This window comes from Cavia porcellus, unplaced genomic scaffold (assembly GCF_034190915.1).
Source record: "Cavia porcellus strain 051 isolate PalLab524CR breed Dunkin Hartley unplaced genomic scaffold, mCavPor4.1 scaffold_5, whole genome shotgun sequence".
Lineage (NCBI taxonomy): Eukaryota > Metazoa > Chordata > Mammalia > Rodentia > Caviidae > Cavia > Cavia porcellus.
Window position 1 is genome coordinate 24144831 of NW_026947488.1, and position 21908 is coordinate 24166738.

The 21908-nt window shown below is 51.0% G+C and overlaps 1 long non-coding RNA gene across 2 annotated transcripts; it reads left to right on the top strand.

Annotated features, from left to right (window-relative positions):
• The first annotated feature begins 3632 nt into the window (after positions 1 to 3632).
• LOC134476005 (uncharacterized) lies at positions 3633 to 16736 on the top strand. 2 transcript variants are annotated; one of them, XR_010047396.1, is made up of 3 exons: positions 3633 to 3691; positions 4408 to 4740; positions 7547 to 16736. It is a non-coding gene; the product is annotated as an uncharacterized LOC134476005 (long non-coding RNA). The 2 variants fall into 2 exon arrangements; XR_010047395.1 differs by having other exon boundaries at positions 4408 to 16736.
• Positions 16737 to 21908: the final 5172 nt, after the last annotated feature.

Below are 21908 nucleotides of genomic sequence, written 5' to 3' on the forward strand. Positions count from 1 at the left end.
TTAAAAGACTGGTATGTGAGTGTCTATAACAGCTTTATTATTTTTTTTTAATCAGTACCGGGGATTGAACTCACAACCATGCACTTGCAAGGCAGGCGCTTATGCCGCTGAGCTAAATCCCCAGCCCAACAGATTTATTTGTAATAACTAGAAACTAATCAAATGTTCATCAGTGTGTGAATAAATAAACAAACTGTGGTGCAGTTGGTGCTGGGGATTTAGCTCAGCAGCATAAGTGCCTCTGGCAAGTGCGATGTCCTGAATTCAATCCCTGGCACACAAAAAAACAAAAACTATGGTACATTCACACAATGGAATACTACTCACTGATTAAAAAGAATGAACTATTAATAGACAAAAATAATATTCATGAATCTCAAAATAGTTATGCTGAGTGAAATAAGTTAGATAAAATGAGAGTACATTCTCTATGGCTCCATTTTCATAATATTCTAGAAGTTGCCAGTTCATGTATAGAGGCAGAAAGGAGATCAGTGGTTGTCTGGGGAATGTAAGGAGTGGGGTGGGGGCAGACAGTAGGAGAGACCACAGAATGACACCCAAAAATTCCTTTGGAGTAAGAGATATGTTTATTTTTTTATCTAGGGATGGTTTCATAAGTGTATATATGTGTCAAAATTCATCACATTGTACACTTTAAACACATGCAGTTCATTCATATATCTTTTACACCTCAAGAAAGCTGTTCTACATACGTAGCAGTAAAATGGGCATTATCCTGGGTGCAGCTGAGGATCAGGGACTTTCTCTCCATCTCTCATCTCCACACTCAGTTTCCAAAAACCTGGATGAACTTCTGCCTTCTCTGAGCTAATACAGTCCTCTTTTGTCTACAAGCTATTTCAGACTTGGTGCCTGTTGCTTGCAACCAAAACTTTTCTGGTAAGAATGGAGCAGAGCCTAGAGCGGTGCCGGCAGACCTACGGCACACGTGCCACAGCAGGTTGTCTGTACCACTGAAAGCTCTCAAAGGTTCGCCATCCCTGCTATGAGAGTGCTACGAGAGCACAAGATGTGTCACCTCACCTTGGGGGCCCAGGGATGAGGAGTCAGGATGTCAGGAAAGAGTTTTGGGGAGAAGGTGCTACTTGAGTTGATGTCTGGAGAAGTTGGGGCTGGAACGGAGGGACTAGAAAAACTCAGGTACACACTGCAGTGTGAGCAGAGTTCCAAGCCCAGACGTCGCAAGGCGTGTGCTTGCAGGTTTCCTGGTGTTTCTGGACCTGGCATGAGATAAGTGTCTGAAGGGAAATGAGGCTGGAGAAGTCAGCAGCGACTGGCTCATGCAATATTATTTGTTTGTTCATTTGCTTGTTTTTGAAACAGGGTCTTGCTATGTATTCTAGGCTGTCCTTGAACTTACTATTTAGCCCAAGATATCCTTGAACTCATCATGGTGATCTTCCTGCCTCAGCCTCCCAAGTGCTGGGATCATAGGCATGCACCACCATGTCCAGCTGCATGCCACGTTAACAAGCTGGAACTCGATCTTGCTGGCAAGGGAGAGCCATGAAATATTTGTGAGCAGAAAAGAGCTACAAGCTCATCTTTGCTGTATGGGGCTCTCACTGGGATGAGGGGAAGTGAACAGACCAAGAAGGGATCATGGCCTCAGCCAGTGTTAACTTTGAAGGGACTGTGGATACCTCAGAGAGGTGGCCAGCGGGAGTCAGGTCTAGCCGCTTAGTCTCCAACCGGAGACAGAGTTGAGTGTTCGCTCTATCACCGGCCACGCATGGCTCAAGGAGATGGAGAGGTAGAGAAAGCCGCATCGGTGTCTCAGGACCTCCACCTCGCCACTTCAGGGCCTAGGGGAGCCTGGGGCAACTACAAAGCAAAGGAGAGAAAGAAATGTCATCACTACAGGGCCGTGTGAGCAGAGCCGGAGAGCAGGTTGTCATGGAAACTGAACTGCTGAAGCATTTCTAAGAGGACAGGATCAGCGGGACCAAATGTGGCAGAAAATCCAAACCAATGAAGGTTGAAAATTTTCTTTTGATTTGGCAATTAGTAGAACATTGATGAGTTTAATAAGAGCAGTTTCAGGGGCTCATGGACCAACGAGGAGCTGGAGATGGGGAGGTGCTTAGAAGGTAAAATGGACAAGAGCCGATGATGAGATGCCCTGGGTGATGGGGCAGTGTCAAGCAAGGCCTGCACCTCTGGCACTCGGGACGGACTGGGTGGCAGTGAGGCGTGACACTGGAGCACGGAGCTTTCGACGGGGAGATCAGGGGCTTCAGGCAGGACATTTTAATCCCACAAATACACTTAGTGTTTACAACGCCCGGACTGTGTCCCTCCAAGTTTACTTACTTATACTAATTCATTTGTACTTACGACTATTTTGGAAGGCAAACACTGCCTCATCTATCATCACTGACACATGAAAAAACAGAGAGGTCAGGGAACTGGCCCACAGAAAGGGGGTGACCAAGGACAGAACTGAAGCAGGGCCAGTACACATGTTAGTGTGTATTCCCTGAGAGGGACACCGGGTGGCACAGAGTCAGGCAGATCTGCGCTCCAGGGCTCAGCAAAGGGGCTGGGACTGCAGCTGTGAAGGCCGAGCCCCAGCAGGAAGAGCCCAGATGCAGAGCGCCTTGGAAGGTCCAGGAGGGAGTCAAGGCTTCAGCAGTGGATGGCAGTGTGAGGAGGAGGCTGGACAGACGGAAAAGGGGAGGAGAGAGGGGAAGGCGGCTCACAGGAGCCTCCACTGCAGGAACCTCTGGGGACAAGGGTCCCAGAAGGCTGGGTGGCCAACAGTGGCCATGTCCAGAGAGGTCAGGGGAGGTGGCTGGGCCACAGGGAGGCTTTGGGGATCTTTATCAGATTAGCCTCAAGGCAAAGCACAGGACCCCTGCAAAAGGACACAAAGGAGGTGCTGGCTATGAAGGTCTCTGGAGGGACAAGGGGTACTACCTAGGGGCACACAGTCCAGGGAGGTACTGTTTCTAAATGCAAGCATTTTTAAAAGTATTTTTCAATAAGCAAATGCATGTATGCAGTCCAAAACTTGATATCTACCAAGGATGCCCAGTGGGAAGTCCCCCTCCCGTCCTTCTCCCCAGGCCCCCAGGTCTCCTTCACAAAAGCAGTTGGCGTGTGCTTTCAGAGATAGAAAATAAAACTTGTGTGTGGGAACTCTGGAATTCTGGGAATAGAAAATAAATTTCAGGATCCTGGCACTCTTCGGGGAAGGGTGGCATTCGCAGTGAGTGATGGAAGAGCGGGACGGTTGAGCTGGGGGTGGGGTAAGTGTGGCGTAGGAAATTAGCTGTGGACAAGAACGTGTGCTTCATTGAATGGTACAAAATTGATTCATTTTCCTTCTGTCGAGGAACATGAGCCTGCCGTTCTTCTGGGGCCTCTTGCCTGCCCCGGGTCCTGGTGGCAGCTCACACTGAAGGGGGTTTTGTCCCATTCCCCAGCTGGAAGCACCAACCCCTGCCTTTGAACCCCCTCATCCCCCGGTCACTGGATTAATCCCCACAACTCCTGAACAAACTTCTTCTGACATAAAATAACATGTGTGAATGCAGTTCAATCTCTCTCTCTCTCTCTCTCTCTCTCTCTCTCTCTCTTTCTCTCTCCCCCTCTCTTTAATGATAGAAACCAACTGGAATGCCAAAGGGGACAAAATGGAGCTGCAGGATGACTGGGGCAAGAGGTAGGAGAAGAGGCCCTTGCGGGGAAGGATCTCTGTTTTTGTTTTTTGTTGGTACCAGGGATCAAACTCATGGCCTCATGCTTACCAAGCAGGCACTTGTACCACTGAGCTAAGTCCTCAGCCCAGGAGAGGATCTCTAAAACCCAGCTGCCTATGGCAGAGGAGGGCAGGCGGCATATAGCAGGCCCTCAGTCCTTGAGGCCGCTGCGCCCCCTCACAGCATGCAGGAGTTTGCTCCCTGCCTCAGCAGCCCCCATCTGTGGAGGCACGTGCGGACTAAAAGGAGGGCCAGCAGGTTAAAGGACGGGCTCCAGCCAGGGCTCACTCTGTCCCCTGCCTCAGTCTGCGACTAAGCAGATGGCTCCCTTCTCTGGGCCTCGATCTCTCTGCTATAGAAATGGTAGCAGAGAGTTTGGGGAGCACTTACCCAGGGCAGCCTCTCCTTTCTTTCTTCCAGCATTTTGGGCTCTGACTGTGGTGGTTTTACAGGACCCATGACCACCTTCCCTATCATGGGTACCTGGGCCCCACTGTGTGCACACACTTGTCATAGAACAGAGCCAGAGATATGGGGGGGGGTCACTGGGCACCCTGAAGGTAGCACTGAGAGCTGAGAGGTGGGGGCCAGGCCTGGAGTCTCCCTGAGCGTATCCCTTGGGGGCTGCAGCTCAGAACGCCAAAGAGAACAAGCTGGGCCCTGAGTTGTGCTCTTGCAGAACAGGCTCAGGAGACACAGAGGCAGAAGACGATCCGGAGGGACACTGGGAGAACGGTGGGGACACCAGGAAGCAAGAGTGGAGAACATCCTAGAAGGAAAAAGTGACCACCATGGGCCGCGAGCGGCGAGGTGGGATGGGGGACCCGGGAGGAGCGATGCTTTCCTGGAGGGACCTGTGGGAGGGCAGGGGCAGCGGCACAGCTGGCTGAGACGCCAACCACTGGAGCCAGGGAAGGAGGAAGGAGGCAAGACCCAGCGGGATCCGGTCTTCGGCAAACTGGAGACGTGCGGGTTTACGTTCTGGGTCAGGGGAGCCTGGGACCCTGAGCAGGTAAGCATGCGACCCTCGTGAGCAGATGGGGCGGAGGGAGAGACTCAGGGATTATCGTCAGGCGATCACATGTGTCGTGTTAAGTCAGACTTAATTAAACCTTCCCCCTTTCGTGAGTCACCTGATCCCCGTGTCCTGCTACAGACTGTGCTCATCCTCCGCGGATTTCAGTGCCCTTGCAGGCGCCAGTTCCACCTCGCCTGCTGGTGGGGCCTGCCCTCTTCTCTGGTCACTTGTAATAATCAACAGAGCTGATCATGTGCTCAATGTACTTTCTGTTGTGCACAGGTAGCTCGGGGCACAAATCTGTAAGGTGCAACTCAGTGAGTTTTTGTTTTTTGTTTTTTGGGGGTTTTTTTTGTTTGTTTGTTTTTGGTTTTTTATCAGTACTGGGGATCGAACTCACGACCGCCTGCTTGCAAGGCAGGTGCTTATGCCGCTGAGCTAAATCCCCAGTCCCCTTCTTGGTGAGTTTTTAATTCTGCACACACACCGCTACCAGGTCCAGTCAAAAACAAGTTCATCCTCCTTCCAGACTCCCTGGCATCCCTCCCCACTTATTACTTCCATCCCAGGCATACTTACCCTTCTGACTTCTGTCACCCAAGTGTTTCTGCTTCTCTTGAACTTCTTATGAATACAATTAGTGGGTCTGGCTTCTTCCACAAAACATACATCTTTGAGGTTCACACATGTTGGAAATGTAATTTGTCTTCATAATTTGTCTTGTCTTTTCATTGCTATGTAATATTCCTTCGTGGGAATACACCACTGATGGATCTATGGATCTATTCTCCTGTTAGTAGACATATGGGTTGTTTATGAGTTTTTTCCTATGACAGATAAAGCTGCTGAGCATTCTGAACACTTTTTTAGGTGACTGCATGCAATCAGTTCTGATAGGTAATATTTCTAGGAGTGGAGTGCTAGGCCATAGTGTAGACATGGGTTAGGTTGCACTAATTTGTAAGTTAGTTGTATTCAACATTTACTCCTTTTAGTGTAGAATTTTGGTAGATATATGGAACTGCATAACTCCTGTCACAATTAAAATGTAAGACATTTCCATCACCCCAAGAAATTGCCTTGTTCTCTATCAGTCCCTGGAAACCACTGAGCATGCACAAGGCCTTGGGTTCGATTCCCAGTATTGAGCAAGGTGAAGAGAAAGAAAAAGAAAGAGAAAGAAAAGAGAAAAAAGAGGCAGTCAGGGGTTACAGACTCTGCCAAGTTGGAGTCACTGACTGGGACTCCATAGGACACCCTCATGGCGCTGTTCATTGGGAGGGCCTGGAGCGACTCAGCAGGGGAACCAGGCACACAGGCCTGAGAGGGGGACTGTTGGCAAAAGGCTTGGGGGAAGAAGATGAGGAACTTCAAGAAGGAAAAAGAAGGCCAGGAGGCCTCCCTCTGAGGAGCTCCAGGGCGATGGGAGGGTTAGACTGAAACTATACGCCCTTGTTGGGGGTGGAGTGGAGCTGCCTGAGATAACTAAGGAGGCCCAGGCTGGTAACTGTCCCCACGTCCTGAGGGAACTTCACAGGGTCCTGGGAAGGCAGGATGGACCCTAGACACCTGGGGTCTCTAGCCCTGCCCCACTGAACTGGGCCAATGTCAAAAGTTCTCAAGAAGGCAAGTGGGCAGGGGAGCCTTAGGAACCTGTGGATGCTGGGAAGTCCACCTGTGGGCAGCAAAGACGGGCACGGAGGTAACAGGAGACAGCTGGTTGGAGAAACTTGTCCAGGAAGGCAGAGGCTGTGAGTGGGAACTTGCAGGAGTAGAGAGAGAACACCGAGAAAAAGGGGAGATCAGAAACAGGAGACAGGAGAGTATGAGACCCAGGAGGGGAGAGACACAGGACAGCTGCCCTGCACACAGGGAGATGTAGACAGGTGGCTGCAGATGCACGAGCAAGAAGGGCCTGGGCCCCTGGAGGCCTGGATCCCCAGAAGAGGGAGCTGGGGTGTTGGCTGGGCCCAGAGGGAAAGGGCATGTGGACCCCCAGCTCAGGGCTGCAGGGTGGAAAGGGAAGGAGCTGGAGTGACCGACTGACCTTAAGAGCCAGCCAAGGCTGGAGGGACGTCAGCTAGATCGGGGCCGTAAGCACATGATGTGATGTGAGCCTGCCGCCCTTGGCAGCTCAGAGGCGGATTGAGAAAAATGGAGGGGTTTTAGTTCCCTCTCATCCACCATCCTGTTTAATGGTCCCAGCACCCCCAGTCACCTCTGATTTACAGACAAGGGAACTGAGGCCCAGGGAGAGGAGGACATGAACCTGACTATTCAGCAAGTGAGCAGTGAGACAAGACTCTGGCCAAGGACCAGGTTTCTCTGCTTGGCGGCAACCCTATGGCCCCGTGTCCCTTCCCAGACACATGGAGAGTGCCGCGGCAGCCCTGTGCCTACTGCCCTCTGCCAGGCACAGACACACACAGAGCTTGCTTGCTCCCCATGAGCCAGCTGTTGCTCAACTCAGTTTTTCTGCCTGTTCATCAAAGCCTCTCAGGTAGGGACCGGGAGGGAGTCGAGGTCCAGAGGTAGCACCTAACTGGTCTGGGTTAGTCAGGGCCACACAGCACAGGGCCTCAGTGTGGTGGTTGTAAAATATGTCTACAAATTCTTTGGCATTCCTCCCTTCAACAGACAGAGCCAAATTCCCCTGCTCTGAGTGTAGATAGGATTTAGTGACTCACTCCTGACAAAGTAAAGCAGAAGTGAGAGTATATGCTTCGTTGTCAAAAGGCGCGGCAGCCCCTCTTCCCTTGCTCACTTCCTTCCCTCTCTCCTCTCTGCACACCCTCCACAGGGAGCCAGCTCAAACCCTCAGACCAGGCCAACAGCTCTATGCAATCTTTTCAGTGACTCTGAGCCAAACCCATCCAAATGTGCTCCCAGATGCTGACCATCAGAAAGTCCGATAGTAACCGTCTGCTGTTTGCGATGATGAACCTCTGTGGCAATTTGTTACACAGCAATGCATAACTAATACATACTTTGGCATTTGTAAATGAAGGGCCACCACAACAAAAACCTAAACTATGGGAATGGCATTGACACAAGGGAGTCCGGAGCGGCTAGAAAGACTCCAAGAATGATAATATTTGTACAAACATGGTGTCCTTTGAGGAGACTGCAGAGAAGGCTTGAAAGAAAATGAGGAAAGTCTTCCTGGAAAGTGGAGGAGAAAATCCTCTTACTGCAGCGGCAGAGGTTACTGTAACATCACTGCTTACAACAACACGTGGAATACGTAATGTGCCAATGAACCGAGTGATCAAGTTAAGGAGCCTTCCAGGCAAAGTGTTGAAGATGCCATCTGGTTTATTTTAGGCATTTTTAGTAAAATGAAAAATTAAAAAAAGACAAACTAAATAAATTATCTGTTAAACATGAAGAAGCCATAACTTGATGATTGCAAAAAGGTTTAACGTCTCCAGGCAAAAAGCAAGATGAAGATTAAGACACAATTTTGGCTAGGCACAGTGGCACAAACTTTTAATCCTAGCTTGAAGGTTGGTGCAAGAGGATCACTAGTTCAAGGTCAGCCTGGACAACTTATACAGACCTGGTCTCAAAAAATTTTAAAAGGGCCGATGCTGTAACTCAGAGGTGGAGTGTTTGTCCAGCACATTTGAAGCAATCACCAGTGTCACACATATAAAACATTCGCCCAAAGATCAAATCCAGAATGTCCATCCATTTGTGTTGCTGTAACAAAATATCTGAAACTGGATACTTTGTTTTTAAGAGGTTTTTTTGGCTTACAGTTTTGAATATTCAAGAGCATGAGCCAAGGCATTTTAGTCTGAATAATTCCTAGAATTCAGACAGGGGAAGATAACTACGTTTTGACTAGCTATCAAAGTAATCATTGACAATCATCATTAAATACATTATGGCATTTAATCAGGCCTTAGGAGAAAAGAAAACTATCTCATGAATAAAGGCTACCATAAACTTATGCTAAAAAGGCATACCAAGAGCCTCGGAATGATGAAATAATTAGCAAGGAACTTAACTGCATGCCAGTCTTTAATGGAAAACAACAAAAATCAGGCCGTCAACTATGCAACATTAACATTCATAATGTCCAGCACCAAGTAAAAAATTCCTACATAGGTCAAGAAACAGGAAAATGATCCATGATTAGTAGAAAAATCAGTAAATTGAAAAGGACCCAAAAATATCAGTGACGATGGAATGAGTGGACAAGAATGTTAAAAGGCTGCTAGCTGTATGGGTTTTGTTTTGTTTTGTTTTGTTATGACTCTTTTAGGCAGAGGAGACCCCAACCCTCGGCTCAGAGCTTGGAGAAAAGAATGAGAGTTGGATTTTGGCCTCCACTCAATCTTCCCCCAGATCTACCTGTGCAGAAACTACCTGAGCCACCATGGGTGACAGCCCTGCTGTCTGTCCCGGGAGCACCAAGGAGGCAATATGGTTGGAGCAGAAGTAAGGGAAAGGCGTGGAGGATGGGAAACATAGTGGGGAGGAAGGCTATGCAAGCCCTGTGAGGGAGGACTATTAGCTTTTACTCCAAGTGGCTGGAAGCCGTAGGAGGTCTGAGCAAGGAGAGTCACGATCCTTCCAGAGGCTGATGGAGGGAGAACAGGCAGTGAGCCTGGGACCTGGAGGAGCCAGAGGGTGCTGCACAGTGCTCCTGAGACAGGACGCTGGGGCCTGGCCAGAAGCAGAGGCTGAAGGGACTGCGGCATGGAGGGGTCTCGGTGACCTCTTGCGGGAGACATAGCGGGAAGTGAGGATACAGGGGTCTTGGGCTGCAAGAGCAAGAGAAGCCGGAGATAACAGAGATAATGGCTTCTGCAGCAGCTCCAGGCAGGCTGCAGTGCTGGGCGCTAATGAGATCAGGGTGAGAAACACATTTTGGGGTGTGAAGATGGCTGGTGGGTTTGAGACACCTGCAGAGGGAGGGCAGGTGGGGATGTCAGCAGAGAGGACGGGGTGAGTTCATGGGGAGTGGGAGGAATAAAGACAGGAGAGAGAGGGAGAGAGGACAAACAGACCCTGCCCAGAGCCAAGTGGGCTCACTGTGGACCTCAGAGGGATGGGCTGACAGATGAGGATCCCAGGAGAGCTGACCTGATGACGCATCAGAGAGACGAGCCTGCATGCACACACGCACGCACACACACAGGGGGAATTTGGTAAGCTCCTTTGGAGAGCAGGAACGAGTGTGTGTGAATGAGGCTGCGGAGGGAGGCTCTCAGAGAGACAGACATGCACATGCAGACTCACATACAAGAGCCGCCCCAGGAACAAACTCCTGTACACATTCAGGGTCTGAGGTGGCAGACGAGTGAATGGGAGAGTGAGTGGGCGCCAGGGGGGCTGACAGAGATCAGCAAGAGAGGAGGGGAGTGGAAAGACACCAAACCTCTGTGTTTTCAAGGATCCACAGTGAGACGCACAGACACAACTGTGACACAACAGGAGGACCTAATCTGGAGGGAATATGAACAATGAGAGAGGGGCTGGGGAGGCAGGAAGTCCAGAGATCCAGAGAGGCAGCTGTGTGTACACTCAGACCAACAGACAGGACAGACAGACCACAGCCTAATGACAAACACTAGGGACCCAAGACAAGCAAGATCCAGGAAGAGGCTCTGCACAGAAGCTGCCACCATCCTTCCAGACAGGCAGAGGCATCCGAGGATCCCCTGGCAGGAGGAGGCCAGCTCACAGTGCACCTCATAAAGGGGATCCGAGAATGAAACGTGTCTACCTCCTCGGATGGAAGAGGCCTCAAGTGCACCAGCAAGTCTCAGGCTTAGAGAGGTGGCAGTTATGTCGGGACGGCAGCCATGATGTCTGAAGAGGGCCGTGTGTTCCGTTTCCTCTCTCATCCCTCCCTCCCCTACCCATCACCTCCCATCTGCCTGCCTCTGTCTACCTATGTGTCCACCAAAATGACTCACTCATCCAACAATTATGATCATAAGGGATAATCGGTTACAAATCAAAAAGTAGGATGTTTCAAAGCAGACTTTAATCTTTCTTAAAGTGTTTAAGTTTTTTCAAGTTGAACACGTTCACACCACCTCTTGATAAATAGAAATTAATTTTTCAAAGGAAGATAGTAAAAGGGGATGCAGAAAATGTGATAATGACAGAGAACAGGTGACGATAGCCACGCGGAGCCCTCCCTTCTCTTCCCCTCCGGTTGCTAACCTCCCGCAGCCCTGCTCTAAGCTGGGACCAGAGACAGCTCAACACCTGCATGGTCCGCAGGGATGGAAAGACCCCAAACACGTTCACCATGGGCCTGGATGTACCCAGGCATGCTCCTGTGGTGCCATGGGCTCTCAGGGACAGGCCTGGGGCTTCCCCAGAGAGAGGAGAGAGCCAAGGGCTTCACTGTATGCCATTCAGAAAGGGCAGAAGCAGGGGGGTGGACTAGCCCACACCTCCCTGCCAGGAAGAGGCCATCGTGGCTGTGGCTGGGTGGAGAAGAAGTTGCCACGAGTGGGACAGTATGAGTGGAACCGGCAAGCTTTAAAGCAGGGCCATTAGCTCGACCTTTACCAGGAACATCCTGGGGCTGCCAAGAGGGGTCAGACCAGCCCAGGGCAAGCACCAGATAGGAGGCTTGAAAGGGTGACTCAGTGAGTAGAAAAGGCAGGCCCGGCAGCAGCGAGGGCTGATGACCTGTGGTAGGGCCAGGCTTGGCAGAAGGCAGGACTGTGACTTTGTCTGCTTTCACTAGAGATGAGCAGCCAGTGGGGGAGGAGACTGGAGAAGAGAACTCCAGTGCAGGAGGGGCAGGGAGAACCCTCAGATTGCCTGGGAGCCCTGTCTCCTGGTCCCACGCTCAAGGGCGAGGATGTGCAATTCCAAATTCAGGAGAGACCTCTACTCCAAGAAGAGTGATGCGTGGCGATGGGTATTCTGAGTGGGGGGAGCTGCCCCTGGGGAGCGGCAGAGCAGGAAGAAGAGTACTGAGCCCCAAGGGACATCAGTACCAAGAGAAGGATGGAGGACCAGGCTGCGGAAGAGGACAGTCCAAAGATGGAAGGAGAGCCACAAGTGTCCAGGATCCTATGGGCCAGAGGACATGAGGGGGCAAAGGGCCATGGGCTTTGGTGAGCAAGAGGTCAGTGGGGGACTCACTTGAGATTCGCGGTGGGCTCCAGAAGGCGGAGGACAGGTGCTGAGCATGGTGTGGGACCAAGGCAAGGGGGGAAGAGGGCAGAGCCAAGGATCCTTCTCCCATGGCTCTGAGGATGAGCAGGAGAGGAGCAGTGGTTACCAAAGTGGCAGCAGAGTGAGCCAGGAAGAGAGCAAAGGGTGACGTGGCCAGGGCAGCCACGTGGGCCACAGAGATGGGGAAGAGCAAAGGAGAGGACCAGCAGTTTGGAGGAAGACCCTGGAACAGAAGACCAGAACAGGAGGGGAGAACGCAGCGGAGTTTGGGATGTAACGGGGCAGGTGGCCGGGCAGGCTGAGAGGAGAGCAGGGCCTGAGCGGAAGGACCGAGGGAGATGGCGCGTGTGTTGGCAGTGTGGCCCCCGCACACAGGGAGGGAGAGGGGCACAGAGGTGAGGACCAGCCAGGGTGAGAGGGAAGAGTGTGAGGGAATGCCTAGGACAGAGCTGGACAGGCCACACACACACATGCATACGCGTGTGCACACACAAACCACACACACACTTAGGATGCTGAGAAGGCTTAATGTCCATCACTGCTCTCTCCCAGGACGACAGCTGGTCTTTCCTCTCCAGAACACTTCAGGACCTGCCTAGCCTTTGGTCCCCCTCCCCCCATGCAGCTCCAAGGCCTCAACAGATGTGGTGTGGCTGGATGGACAGATGGGCAGATGGACTCAGTCATCCATTCTTCCACCCACATGATGCTACAGAGGCCTGAGGACCTCCAACCACTCCTGGGAGGGAGTGCTGGCTGGAAGGCTCAGAGCGGCTATGGGGAACCACACAGGAGGACCGGAAGGGGCAGCCAGGGTGTGGCAACCATGAGACAGGTGCAAGGCACCTGCGGAGGGGCTCAGTCAGGGCCACTCCAAATCCACAGTGTGTGCCGCAGAACGAGGGTGGGTAGTTTCTGAGTGCAGCAGAGACCGGGCTGACTTACCAGAGCGCAAAGCGTGAGCTCTCGGAAACCAGGTGCAGCAAGAGAGGTGAGGACCCCAGAAGAACAGGAGACAGGACAGACCAACAGACAGATCCTGGCCAGAGCACTGGGCTTTCCATGGTGGGATCCCGCCTGAGCACACCCTGGGAAGATGAGTATACACACACACACACACACACACACACACACACACACACAGCAAGACACAGAGCAAGAGCAAAACACTATGAAGCCCAGAAGGAGGGAGCAGAAATCGAAAGGGAAAGTGGCAGACACACATGCACACACTTGATTGCATGTGCGCACACACATGATAACAATGACATGCAAACTATGGAAAATCCAGTGAGGCTCCTCTGGAGTGCAGAGGGAGCATGACTGAGCAAGAGGAGGGCAGAGCCAGAGTGGAATGGGAGATCAGGGCACACTGATACAAAGTTAAAAAAATAAAATAAAGAGGGGGAGGGGGGACCCGGAGGGAGGCAAGAGGCAGAGGAAGGCAGAGATGCAGCTCAGCAGGCGCATATGCAGACGGGTGGGGAGAGAGGCCGGACACAGCCTGAGAAAGAGCCAAAAGCAGCGGTCAGAAGCCACACATCCACACAGCAGCGGCACAAACTGTGACACTCGGGGCAGGGACAGAACAGAGCGGGGAGGGAGAGAAACAAAGGCTCGGCTCTGGAGTGATAGCATTGGAATGCTCAGATGGACAGACAGCAAAGAACCCAAAGCACTCCAGACCCCACAAGGAGGGGCAGGCAGGAAAGACGTCCTGAGAGTGCCTGTTCCTGGCACCCTCACCTGCCCTGGCGCACAGAGAGCACCCAGCACCACCTCATCATGCAGTGCAGCTTCAGTCTGAGGCAGGCTCTGGGGCAGAGGTTCCAAACAGTGCATCAGTGCTGGGACTGCTGGCAATTGGGCTCTCTGGGGAAGAAGATTCCTCACCTGTAGCTTGTGCCCATTTCTGTGGTGTAAATGTCGCAGGGCTAATTCAAGCCAGCAATGCACCCTCACTGAGCAGAGTAAGGAAGAGGCGCCCACTGTTGGCTCCAGGCACCCGCATGTTCACAGAAAGAACAAGATTAATCACCAGAGAGAAGCTCGTCCTTAGAACCTGCCCACAGTAGCCAGGATTTATATTTTAAATGAGTCCCCCAAACCAGCTCTACTTCACCAAGATGAGCAGCCCTGCAGGGGCAGTATGGACAGTCACACAAAGCTGGTCACTGTGGCTTCCCTCAGCGGAGCAGGACAAAGAAACTTCAAGTCTGTCTGCCATGCTCTAAGTTTTTGCCAAAAGAATTTCTTCATCTATCACATACGATTAAAAACTAATCGTATAAATCTGAAGAGGGAGAAAAATGGAGGGAGGAGTGGGAGAAGGAGACAGAGAGTGACCTCCACATCCCTGACCCATGGCCTTCGCACACCTCCACCCTCAGGATCCTCCTCCTGCTGAGACAGATGCTCTGACCTGTCCTCCAGGAGCTCACAGCCTGAGGGGCCGGACAGTGCGGTCAAACACACGTCTCTCAGCCTCCCGTGTGCCTAGGACATCGGGGACCCTCATCTGATAAAGAGAGACCCCAGGCACCAAGTGGCAAAACCTTCTTTGAGAAGGACATGGAGCTTTCCTGGGGATCACCCACGACCCGGCTCAGCAGAGCTGTGTGGGAGAGAGTGGGAGGGGAGCAATGGCTGTGGTGAGCATAACGAATCACGCAGACCCCAGGAGACCAGCTAGGGGAGGGAGGAGAGCAGGAGAGGGAGGCTGGGCCCTGGGGGTGCAAGTACAGGGGATGGAGCAAGCAAAAGGCCACAAGGAAACAGGTGGGCCCAGAGGCCAGAGTCAAGGAAAGAAAGGGACACAGAACTCCAGCATCCAAGGTCCCCAGTGGAGTTTGCAGCTGGTCCTGGCTTTTCCCAGTCTCTTAGCAGACACAGAGCAGCTGCTGTGGTGAGTGGCAGAAGATGGCAGGTTGGGAGGGAGGAGGTGGACACAGCCCGAGTTGAGAGTTCCTTCCCTAGACACTCTGTCATGGAAGGAGAGGACAGGAGGGAGGTGGGAACAAAAGTTCAAGGGGAAAAGTGACTCCTCAGGTGGGAGGGAGGGAAGTATGTCCACTGCTGAGAGACCCTGAGGGATGCGGGAGGGAAAGGGACAGCCGTTGCCAGGGCAACTGCACTGACTAGAAGCATGAGGGGATCATAAGGAAAGAGGGAGGGAATTTGGAGGTAGAGGCAACCGTGGGTTAGAAGGGGGAGACGGGTGGACGGAAAGGGGCTTCTCTGTGCTTAGTACTGCATTTGCAGAAAGGGGAAAATATGCAGCTCATCATAGATTTGGGGAGTCTACGCTGCTGAGGATGAAGTTCTCAGGAGCTTCAGGTTGGGTTGAATGCCCAGTGCTTCAGCAGACAGATCTAGAGTGGATCCGGAGATATGGGACTGTTCTTGTTTTTACACGCACCAAAATGCGCAGTAACATCAAAAACACAAGACGTGCTTATCACCCTGTATTCTTCCAACTCCCCTAAGAATTCAACTCCATCAGCAGTATCTTAGCCTATGGGATCTCTGTCTTCAGTAGAACATCGAGGGCGTATTCGGTGTATGCTACATGGATGAGCGGGTGGGTGAATGGATGGGCAAGTGCGTGGATAGTTGGATGGAGGAATGAGGGATGAATGAATGGGTGCGTAGGCAGATGGGTAAATGTGTGGATGATGAATGAGTGCATAGATGGGCGGTGAGTGATGGGTAGATGTATATATGGATGGAGGGATGGATGGTGGGAGATGGGTGAGGTATGGACGAGGGGTGAAAGGAGGGAGGAATGGAAGGATGGATGAAGAGGTAGAGTAAGACAGGAGGTAAGAATAAGATTGGATAAGGAAAACAAAAAAGAAAAAAGAAAAACCACTAGCAGGCATGAGGGCACATACCGTTAATCTCAGCACTCGGGAGGCTGAAGCAGGAGGATCACTGTGCATTCAAGGCCAGCCTGGGCTACAAGGTGAACTCAAGACCAACCTGTGTAACATAGCAAGACTCTGTCTCAAAAAAAAAGAAAGAAAGAAAGGAAGGAACAGCCACTATGGAAGTCAGTGTGGAGATTCCTCACAAAACTAAAATTAGAAACTCCATCTGACTCAGATATACCCTTCTAAGTATTTTCCCAAAAAAGTTAAAAAATCATCAGATTACAGGGACACATGTGTACTCATGTTTATAGCAGCACAATTTATAATAGCTAAAGTGGGAAACAGTATATGCCCATCAGCAGACGAATGGATACGGAAAATACGGTATTTATACACAACAGAGTACTACTCTGACATAAATAAAGATAAACTCAAGGCATTTGTAGGTAAAGAGATGCAATTTGAGACTGTAATATTGAAATAAAATGTCAGGCATGCAAACTTAAATATGATATGGTTTCTTTTATATGAAATATATATATATACAAATAAAGAGCAAAATAGATTAAGTAGGAAGTAAGGAAGTCAAATAATTCCTCAATTACCTATTCCATCATTTCAAAAATATTTTAATATACATGCCAATTTGTTTTATTTATACTATTAGTTTCTCTTAGTTTATTGAAAGTTTTGTACTGTTACTTGATTTTTTTTTAACTTTAAAGATAATAAAATCCAACAAAACAAGCCAGAACAAAGCCAATCAAAACAATGCAGCAAAACTGGTACAGAACTTCAAAGCAGCATACCAGGAAAATAACTCTAGCTACCATAGTATATCTTGTTACCTTCATAATAGTTGTCCATCCATCAGACATAGCAAAATCAAACCAAAAGCAAAACACAATAAGACAAATCAAAACAGAATGTTGAGTAGAATAAAATAATCAAAACAAAGCAAAACATGAAAACAATATTTGACTCCAAAGACAAGATAGAAGGAAATCCCCCATATTTGCTGTATTGGATACCGTCATCCTCCCAAGAGATGCTCAGACCTCTGACCGCAGGCCTGCATAATCAACCCAACAATACAAGCATTTAGTTGCTTTATGTACCTTAGTTGCCATCCTCTCAGTCTGTCCTCCTAGTGTCTGGTTGCTTGGGGAGGGGCACCGGAGGGGATGGCAGCACATGGACAGCATCTGATTCTCAGCCCGTGCACCAGTAGGCTCATGGGAAGCGCTATCTGACTTTCCCCTCCCTGGAACCCACGCAGCTTGCACGGCTGGCTAGTTGATTTCTTGGTTGGTCCCGCAAGTCCCAGCATGGCTGATCCTTGGGAGATGCTGATTTTTCTCTCCCCTGATTTTTCTTGTAAGAGAAAATCTTTTGTCTCTGAATAACTACTTTGAAAGTAATGATACACAGTTATCAACTATTGTTATTCTCTTATTTTGTTATGAAATTTTGGGATATTTTCATAAAATAAAAGAATCAAAAAGAAAAAGACTCCTATGTGATCATGTTGCAGGTCATCATGGTGATAAAAGATTTCCTTTGAGAAAAGGCTGTGGAAACCAGGATCACGAAAATCAAAGAAATTTTCAGAGCTTTAGAGAAACATTCCAAATGCCCCAGAAAAGAGAGCTGCAGGGAAAGGCAGCCAAAACACATACTCACATGTGTGCATACACACACACACACACACACACACACACACACACACACACACTGCCGGAATGACGCACAGCCTCACAGAAAATTCAATAACTCTCCTCTGGAGAGAGGAAAGAAACAGAAACGAGTAAGACAAAGTCAGACTGAGGAAGAGAAGGGGGCTCTGCATCAACAGGGAAGTTGAAAGGAGGAGAGGGTGTGAGACGTGAGCAGACATGAGACGGGGCGGGCAGGCCCAGCACAGGCTTCCCACCTGCCCGCCCCTCTGATGGCTGTCCCCTCCTGCTCAGGACACCTGAGACATGCTCCGTCTAACTGGCCCACTGGACCCATGGTGGGGAGGAAGGGATGGACAGGTGGATGGATGGATGAGTGGTGGACGGAGAGAACGACCTGGACCCTGGAACCAGACTTGATCAAAGCCAGGGACAGACAGTGCTGCTTGCTGCCCAGCCAGCTCTCCACCCTTCTTCTCGGCTCCGAGAGGCTGACCACACTCAGTCACCTGCCCTTGGGCTTCTGTTTGGGATGGGCAGGTGGGTACACAGACAGGAGACAGGTGGGGGAAATGAGATGAGGACGTTTATTCCCCAGAGCACCTGGGCTGAGAGGTGCCCAGACTGGAGCCCCTTTGTGCTCTGGGCAGCCCCTCTAGGTGCTGTGTGTGTGTTGGCAGGGGTGGGGTGGGGTGGGGGGCATTGTCATCTCACCGGCATCCTTCGGAGAGCGGGGATGTCACAATCCTGCTACTACTGGCTTTAAGCTCCCATGACCTGCCTCCCTCCAGGGCTCATCTTTCCCATCCAAGCACTAACCAGGCCCAACCCTGCTTAGCTTCAGAGATCAGACGGGATCAGGTGTGTTCAGGGTGGTGTGTGGCTGTCGACAGGGGTCATCTTTGTAAATAACTTCTCCATTAAATGTTCCAGCCTTGAGCGCTCTGCCTGTTTCCTGTTGGGATCCTGATCCACATAACCCACAGCGAGAAATACAGATACACACGCACACTGGCTGCAGAGAATGACCACCATATTTAGCAAAAGCAGGGAGGGGAGAGAAGACAAGAGGGAGCTGGTGAGGGGACCCAGCACCCCCAGAGGGCTTTACTTTTAATACAAAGATGATATGGGCACAACCAAGGGAGGCGCACAACCAAGGGAGGCGTCTCGGCCACAGAACCAGGAGGGTAAAAGGCCTGGAGCAGCGTCCAGGAGATCAGCAGCCCCCACATGTACACAGCTCAGGTGCACACGTGTGCCCACTGTGATACACGCAGTCCTAAGGAGATGAGGTCACGCATCCTGAGGGCAGCAGTAACTGGCCCACCTCCCTCCTGGACTCTGAGCTCCCAACGGATGAGGCTGAGGGGCTGAGACTCGGGCCCCTGTCCTCTGCAAAGCCCCAGGGCTGCTCAGTGTAAGTTTGATGGATGAATGGATGATGGACGGGCAGATGGATGGATGATCCACACATCAAAAAGCTGCTGGCTGGGCTGTGGTGGGAACAGCCCCTTAGAGGGAGACTTAACAGAAAGGGGGACAGATGCATGGTGGGTGGCGGGGTGAGTGGAGTCAGGGAGGACTCAGGTGCCCGACTGCATGCAAATCCCCAGGGGGCAGTGACTCCAGTGCTAATGAGAACAGGGAGAGAGCGCCTTGCAGCAATAGATGAGGAGGCCAGGTTCAAGTGCAGGCACTGGGGTGAGTGGGGGCTGGAAACCGGGAAAGAGCGGGGTTTGGACAGCAGGGGACATGGCATGTCAGTGCCGAAAAGGGCTCTGTAGACTCTTCCAGGAAGTCGTGAGAAGTGGGAGAGGGGAAGATCAGGACAGGCACCGGCCGGAGTGAGGGTGTGTGAGGCAGGAGCCAGCACGGACAGCCTGGCAGCAGCTCTGCAGGAAGGTGCCCTGGACAGACAGGCAGGCTGCGAAGGGTCCTGAGGAGGCAGGTGGAGCCCAGCTGTGGCCGATGTGCCCACATGCACACAGCAAGACCTAGAGGACGTGGAAGCTTTACAAGCTTGAGGAAAAGAGAGGGAGCTGAAGCCAGCTGTGGGTGTACACACACACATGCATGCACACACACACACACACGCACACACGCACACACACACACATGCGCGCACGTGTGTGCTTACAGCGTGGGACGACACACAAAGTCGGAATGAAATTGAATAACATTTCTCAGGAGAAGGAAAGAGCACAGCTAAGCGTGAGAGAGCCCAGCAGAAGCGGGAGCAGCGTGATGGAAAGTAAATTAAAAGTCGGAACATTAAAAAGAGGGGGAGGGGCTGGAGGTTTAGCTCAGCGGCATAAGCACCTGCCTTGGAAGCAGGCAGTCGTGAGTTCGATCCCCGGTACCGATAAAAACGAAAAAGCCAAAAAAAAAAAAAAAAAAAAAAAAAAAGAGGGGGAGCAGGGCCTTCGGGGAGACCACCAGGCAGGCAGGTAGATGCAGCGTGTGCGGCCACACACTCCTTCCCACACACACATGGCTCGCCCGAAGCCCTGGCTCCTGGAACGGCTTGCCACAGCTCCAGGGGTGGCTAGGAGCACAGGACCCCCACGGCTGAGACAGAGCCTGAGAACGGCCTCAGAGAGGACACCTCCTGAAGTTATCACAAGTTGGTTGTGAGGTCAGTTTTCCAACGGGGCCGTTATGGTTACATACAGAATGGAGGCGGGCAAAGCACACACACACTCACACCCTCACTCAAGAGCCGGGCCACTGAACAAATAAGGCAAAGAGGACAGCGATAGATCACCCAGAGACCCCGAGAGAGATGAACGCGTAGACAATGTTTGGGGTGCACCCGGAGCCTGTAGAAGAGAGAGGCAGAAGGAGAAGCCATACGTTCACCGTAGCTCTGTCTGCAGCAGTGAGAAAGCAACGACCAGAGCGTGCACCCCGGAAGAGGACGGAGCTCCCACGCTCTTCCTCTCTGGAACCCCACATGGTGGAGAAGAATCGACTGCGACCGACCGTTCGTCCTGTGCAGGAAGAGGGGCCGAGAGACCACTGGGGCAGAAGCCCACGCAGAGTGAGTTGCCCAGCAAGCGGCAATTTCTTCTGCAAGCAAGAACAAAGTTCTGGCAAGACTATCAAAGCACGCTCTGCATCTTCCAGAGGGATGACTATGCTCCCGTTTCCAGCTGCCCGATGATTATTTTAGATCAATCTTTTATCCTGTATTCTTGATAAACTCACTGGTTCTAGGAACTTTTTGTAAATTCTTTAGAAGTTTCTGGGTAGACAACAACATGACTTGCTAGTAAACACAGTTTTGTTTATTCTTTTCCTTTATTTCTTTTTATTGCCCATGGCACGTACAGTGTTACATAGGAGGGTGAGAGGCGCCCTCCTCTCCCTCCTGATCTGAGGAGAAAAGGAGGAGTAGGGTTTTAGCTGTTTTATAGGAGTGTGCATAAGTGATTTCTTTTGTTTTGTTTTGTGGGCTGGGGACTGGACCCAGGGCCTTGCAGAAGCAAACCAGTGTATGTGGTGAAGTTTCTCCCTTAATATAACTCTATTTATCTTACAATCTGGATGGGTGAGGGAACTGTGGAAGAGACTTTAATCTCATGTGATGTTTCAATTGCTTAGAGATAATGTATTTGTGTATTACTGGTGAGATTGAAGGGTAATTTGTTTTGTTTTATTATACTGAGGATTGAAGCCAGGGCCCTTGCACTGAGCTGTATCTCAGTCTTTTATTTTTATTTTTTAATTTTTATTTGAGACAGGGTCTCCCTGCCACTAAATTGCCTAGGCCGGGCTCAAACCTAATTCTCCTGCCTCAGCCTCCCAGGGTGCTGGGATTACAGGTATGTGCCACCATGACTGACTGAAGAGGAGTTTTTATAAAGAAGAAACAGGAAGAAAGATGGCAAAAGGGGGAAAAGGGGACTGAAGAAGACTGAGAAAGAAGAGGAAACTCACAGTCAGACACACATTCATCTGTCTTTCTACCCTGCCCTCCACCCTGGGACCTTCTGTACTGACATCCAGAGAAGACCCCATCATCAAAGGTTCACAGTCCGATGCGCAGGGCACTGCTGGGCTGGGAACAGCCAGACCCAACCCTCTCCCTGTCAGTCAGCACCATCCAAGGATCGGGGGAGAGAGAACAAGGCCACACCAGCAAACAAACCCAGTCTGGGAACCAACGCTATGTGTGGGCCACCACCAGACTGGGAGAAGTCGGACCCCAGCCCCTTCTAGGGTGCAGGCTGGCAAACAAGAAGTACCAACCTCCACCCACCCCCCAACCATTTGAGCAACAGGCTTATCCAGAGAAACACAGCTGTGATGATAGCTATGCAGGTGAAATGCAATTGGATGCCTGTGGTGAAACACTAACATTGCAGGTCTAGGGCTAGCGGTCTGGTCATAGGTTCAGAGGACAGTGGTACACAGTGTGGCATCTAGTGGGGATCTCCTCCTGAGGGTTGCAGCC